General features: G+C 44.2%; 1 protein-coding gene across 1 annotated transcript in view; it reads left to right on the forward strand.

Annotated features, from left to right (window-relative positions):
• The window catches only part of ADARB2 (adenosine deaminase, RNA-specific, B2 (non-functional)), a 114,382-nt gene that overhangs the window by 76,320 nt on the left and 32,683 nt on the right, over positions 1–5,379 (forward strand). The gene's annotated exons all lie outside the window — the stretch shown is intronic.

A 5,379-nucleotide genomic window follows, 5' to 3' on the forward strand; every position in this document is an offset into this window, starting at 1 on the left:
CAGCTGTGGAGCCCTCAGCACAAGAAAGACACGGACCTGTTGGAGCAGGTCCGGAGGAAGGTCATGAAAATGATCAGGGGGATGGAACACCTGTCCTGTGAAGAAAGGCTGAGAGAGTTGGGGTTGTTCAGCCTAGAGAAGAGAAGGCTTCGGGGAGACCTTATTACAGCCTATCAGTACTTAAAGGGGGCTTCTAAAAATGATGGGGGCAGACTTTTTAGCAGGGCCTGTTGCAACAGGACAAGGGGGAAAAGGGGGAATGGCTTTAAACTAAAGGAGGGTAGATTTAGACTAGATATAAGGAAGACATTTTTTACGCTGAGGGTGGTGAAACACTGGCACAGGTTTCCCAGAGAGGTGGTGGATACCCCATCCCTGGAAACATTCCAGGTCAAGTTGGATGGGGCTCTGAGCAATGCCCCCAACAAGGGACAGGGGACTTGAGAGGTCTGTGGCTTGTTATCGCACCTGTCTGTAACTCCATGATCCAATGCACAATGTGCAAGGTGCACTCTTATCTCTGCCCTTGGGTATTGCTTCTCATACATGCATTTTACAGTGCTGTAATACCCATAGAGCTGGCTGCTAAACGTACATATAATGAGAAATAGTCCTTGCCCTGACTACCTTGAATGTGAAGCAGACAAGACAGAAGAATGGATAGAGGAGGAAGCATAGACACAGGAATGTAAAATTAATCATCCAAGGTCACACAATGACCTAACTTCCTCACAGGCAAATCCATCAGATGGTAGTTTCACTCCTGGTTCTTATTTGTACAAGTTATTTATTAACGATTAGGTATTATTCTCCCTAGACTGGAATCTTTTTGTCATGTGTGAAACAGCAGCTCGCTGGGGCGAGAAAGCAGAATGCACCTATTCAGGACGGAAATACATTTCCTCACCTGACATGATTTCTACATTCTGTCAGCAGGGTTTATAAAATGAAGAAAAGCAAGTAAATGTTTAAAAGGCAAACAGCAAATTGACAAATTCCTGATGAGGTAATAAAATGAGGAGACATAGCATCATCTTAAAAACAAAATTAAAAATAAAAAAGGAAGTGCCTATGAATATCAAAAATGAATAGTGATTTTGGCCTCCCACTTTATGTGTGTATCAAGAGATATCTAAAAAGGCTTTACATTTGGTTAAAGGCCCTCATGTTTTCCAGAAGGCAGCCTTCCCGGGGCACCCCTTACTTGACATCAGAATTGGAAGCACCAAAATCTGTAATTATTTTTAAAATGTGGTCCGTTCTCGAGAACAATCAAAGACTATCCAGGATAGATTCTGCTACTTTATGCCTGAGGAAGTGGGTGCTTTGGGCAGCTGACGGCCAGTGCTGCTTATTGATATGCAGCTGAACCCAGCCCTAGAGGTGAACCATACTTGGCTCATGGATTGCTTCAAAAAGCACATAAATCTGCCGGCTAATGAGGGAATGCTTCTTTAGATAACAGTACATACAGGAAGCTGTGTTTAAAAATACATAATCACGCAACACTGACACTCATACAATAAACTTGTAGATGGTCACAAAAATACTTTTCGTATCAGTTGTTACACCAATTATTCTCCCAATGCAGAAGCTGAGGCAGAAAGGACTGTGTGGCTTACCCAAGGTTACACAGTGATTCCGTAGCAGGACATGAATGGGCACTACATCTGGTCTGTATTTCAGTCTTTTATGGAGATCCCTCTACCTTTGTCCTGTGCTCTTAAAATAATTTAGCACTGTATAAAAAGCCATGTTGCCAAAAGCTGTCCGTCAGTGAGATAAGCATTTCCTTTTAGCTCACGTTATCCCAGAGACATCTGGGAAGATAAGTATTTTATAATGTTTATCATTCAGATCTTCTCTTTTCTTTTTTTTTTACTAAAGAAATAACCTTTCTTTCATCCAGTAATGACAAGAAACTCCAGATGAATGCTGTTTCATTTCTTAAACAACAAAGAAGCCTCTCCTAGAGCTAGCACAAGCCATCAAACGTTACTGATTATTCTCTAAAGATGCATTAACATTTAAAAACGGTGTCTCGCCGTGTGGTTTCTGGTTTTGCAAAGGAATATGATAAGCCTTTATCAATATAAGGAGTGAGTAAAATCCACTTCTCAAATCTCCTTCCAAAAATTTCCTATTATCCACCGTGTCTTCCCAGCACCCTCAGGGAGGCCTCACATTTCCTTCTTATGAGCTTTGTTCTGGTAAGGGAGGAGATAAGCTAGCATGCACTTGAAACCCAGTTTACTTCTTACTGGATAGCGCAGGGTACCGAGTTAGCGGCATGTGTAAAAGTCTGACCTTACCGTGGTTCATGTGAACAGCTGCAATGCGGAGGAGAGATCCAGGGAGCCCACACCCATGCCAGGTTCATGCAGGAAAGTAAGATATTAGGGACAAAAAGAGAAAATCTCACATTGATTTGCAATGATGCCCTTCTTGGATCAGAGGTGAGCTGACTTGTTTGTTGATATATCCTTAGGCAGCTCTAAAAGAGAGGCAAAACCCAGCTGGACCAGGGCTGCTCTGAGCAAGGAGGGGTTTTCTAACTCTTTTTTGGTGCCTGTAGGTCAGGAGACTGGAAGAGCTTATGGAGGGATTCAAATGAAGTTGATGCTTTGGGAGAGGCTGGTACAATCCAATAAAGTAGGAGAGGAAGCTGAGAGAAGTGCAGGAGTGGGTGACAGCGGGAGAGGAGACCAGCCAACGTTGGTCGTGTTGCAGGAATAGGAGGCTGAGAAATGCCAGAGGGGTTTCAGACAATTTTGAGAGTTTTTATGGGTTTGTCCTGGCTCCTTCTCTCCAGCCAGTCTCCTTCCCAAGACTCTTTTCTCTTTGTCGTTTTCCAAGGTCACCCACAAGGTTGTAGCACAGCTATATGGTGAAGAGACAGCATGTTCCCAGTGTCCTCACCACTCTCTAATGGCTCCTTCACACACTCAACTACTGCCCTTGCTTCAATTCAGTGCTGTAGGTCAGGGAGCCTGGGACAACATCTCCTCTTCCAGTACCCTTTGTGTACATCCAAGCAAGGTATGCCTGGATTTCTGACTTCTCCTGAGGGCAGTATCACAGCACCAAGTTAACGTGGGTTTCCTGGAAGTTTCAAAGGGGCTGATGTTTTCCATTACAGCACACATGCTCCAGCTTATGAGGTGGAGCTGCAGCCATGGGGGCAGCTAGCCCTGTAATATTTGTTGCATATTTTACACCTTCTCCTGAATCTAGGGCAAACCACAGAATAATCAAGCCCTTAATTTGCTAAAGTGCCTTCCTAGCTAATTTAGGGCTTCTTGACTCATTGCCTTTTTTTTTTTTTTAAAGCCTCTTGAAAAGCAAAATGAATTGCCTAAAAAATTGAGCTAATAAATCCTCTTCCCCACTCCTCCTTCCCTGGCAGGATTTTACCTCATTGTCCATCTTTCTTCTAGAGATGCACTCTCTCTTTTTCGCTACATGGATTGCCAAAGAGACAAACAGAATTTGCCCCAGGGCTTGTCTCCATTCTTCTCCCCTGGGCCGCTTTTCTGTCTCTTGCTAACATGCTGTATTGCCTTGTACCATTGACTCCTTGATAGCTCCTGTTTTATCCCATGCTCCTTTTAGGTCTGAAACACACCATTGCATCTGCTCCACATGGGGTCTTCCTCCTGCTTGTCTATTAACCTACAGCTGTGCTGAAGCTCTCATGCACACACATTTGACAGATCTCTCATCTAAACAGAATTCACTTGCAATCACGTGAGCTGGATCATTGCCTTGGTAGGTGTTGTGATGGGGAGAAGATGTGCACTGCAGTTTTCAGAGAAGTTGGGAACTGAAGAGTATCTGGAAATACAAGTTTGTGCTCTCTACTTCAAGTGTGCTTTCACTGAGTAAACCTGTGCTTTCCCTGCCTGTGACTCTGGCTGCTGGATTTTACATCCCATTCTTGGATAAAGTGTTCTGTGTTAACCCCCAAAGCTGGGGCTGCCTCAAAGCGTTGCCCTGCTCACACTGCGACTCAGCACTCTGTTCAGATGGGGCTGACCCAGATTGCATCACTATATGATCCCCAGATCAGAGTCCCTGAAAGTCATATCCTGAGCAGAGTGGCTGGAGAGGGCCAGGTTCAAAGAGAAGCCATCTAAGGAGCCCATCCATCAACAAAAGATGGACACAAATGACCCCCTGTGACTGTCAGGAGACTTTCAGCCCCAGAGCTCTGCATTCAGGGTCCTGCAGGCAGGTATCAGGATGCAAATACAATGAGGATGCTTATGGCACGAGCTGGGCTAAAATCACTCCCAAAAGCATTGGGTTTGGTGAACGTTATTGGATGTGCAAGGGGAAGAAATTTGTGCCTTTCTTCTGCCAATCCTATGTTTTGTTTAAATGGACAAATTTTGTTCTTGTGAGTAGATGAAAAGAACCATCTAAATAACTCAGTGATCTGAAAAGAAATTAGGTATCTGTAACTACAAGAAAATGCAGGTCCTAACAGATTGATATACTGCCCTTGTTACAAAAATCAAGGGTAACCATAGGTCATCCCTTGGACTTGGACATTATTATTTGTTTCCATTGTACAAGTGCTCCCAGGTATCGTATCACTCCATTGTGACTGCTGGCCTGCTACAGCTTGGGAGACCATATTGGAAGTTCGTAGCTAGTCAGTGCATGGAGCAGCTTCCTCCTAGGTTGTAAAGTTGATTTTATGCTGATGAATGGCCCGTCTGTGGAACTGGGATGAAGGTGCATTATTTTCCTATTTTGCATACGACTGAGCAGAACAATACCTTGGGGGACCTCAGAACAAAATTATCACAGAGAACCATGCCCAGAAGTAACACGAAAGAAAAAAATGCACACAGCACTGTAGGCTGTAATGCTGAACACTGCCTCAGGAGAAATAATCCTAGCACTGGATGAATTCTTGTGGTCAACCTAGATTGCTTTGTCATGTAAAGGATGCTGCAGAAATTGCAGACGCAGCATGAGGCTGTTGGATTACTTCAGGGGCTAGGGAACTGGTTATTAAAGAAGGTAAGGAGAAATTGTCCTTTCACTTCATTAAGACTAGACTGGGATGGATCCAAAAGGTTTGGGTTCAGGGTGTGAGCACAGCACCCTTTGTCAGCCTCCTTTGAGATCAAGTCCTGTTGAAGCAATGGCCCCTTCATGCTTGCGTCACTGACACAGCCTCAATTTACCCAAGTAAATACAGAGGAAATGCAAAGTCTTTCTACAGTTAACTAGGAGCTGGCCTGTCAAGGAGCTTACGTCCCTGCTTGGGTCTGTTAGCAGTCACCAGTTTTATAAGTAATTGCCTTGTTTTCTAACTCAATCCTCCCAGGCTGCTGAAATGCTGTTGCAGAGTGCAGCTGCTTTCAC

This window comes from Pygoscelis adeliae, unplaced genomic scaffold, assembly GCF_000699105.1.
Source record: "Pygoscelis adeliae isolate BGI_AS28 unplaced genomic scaffold, ASM69910v1 Scaffold175, whole genome shotgun sequence".
NCBI classification, from domain to species: Eukaryota; Metazoa; Chordata; class Aves; order Sphenisciformes; family Spheniscidae; genus Pygoscelis; species Pygoscelis adeliae.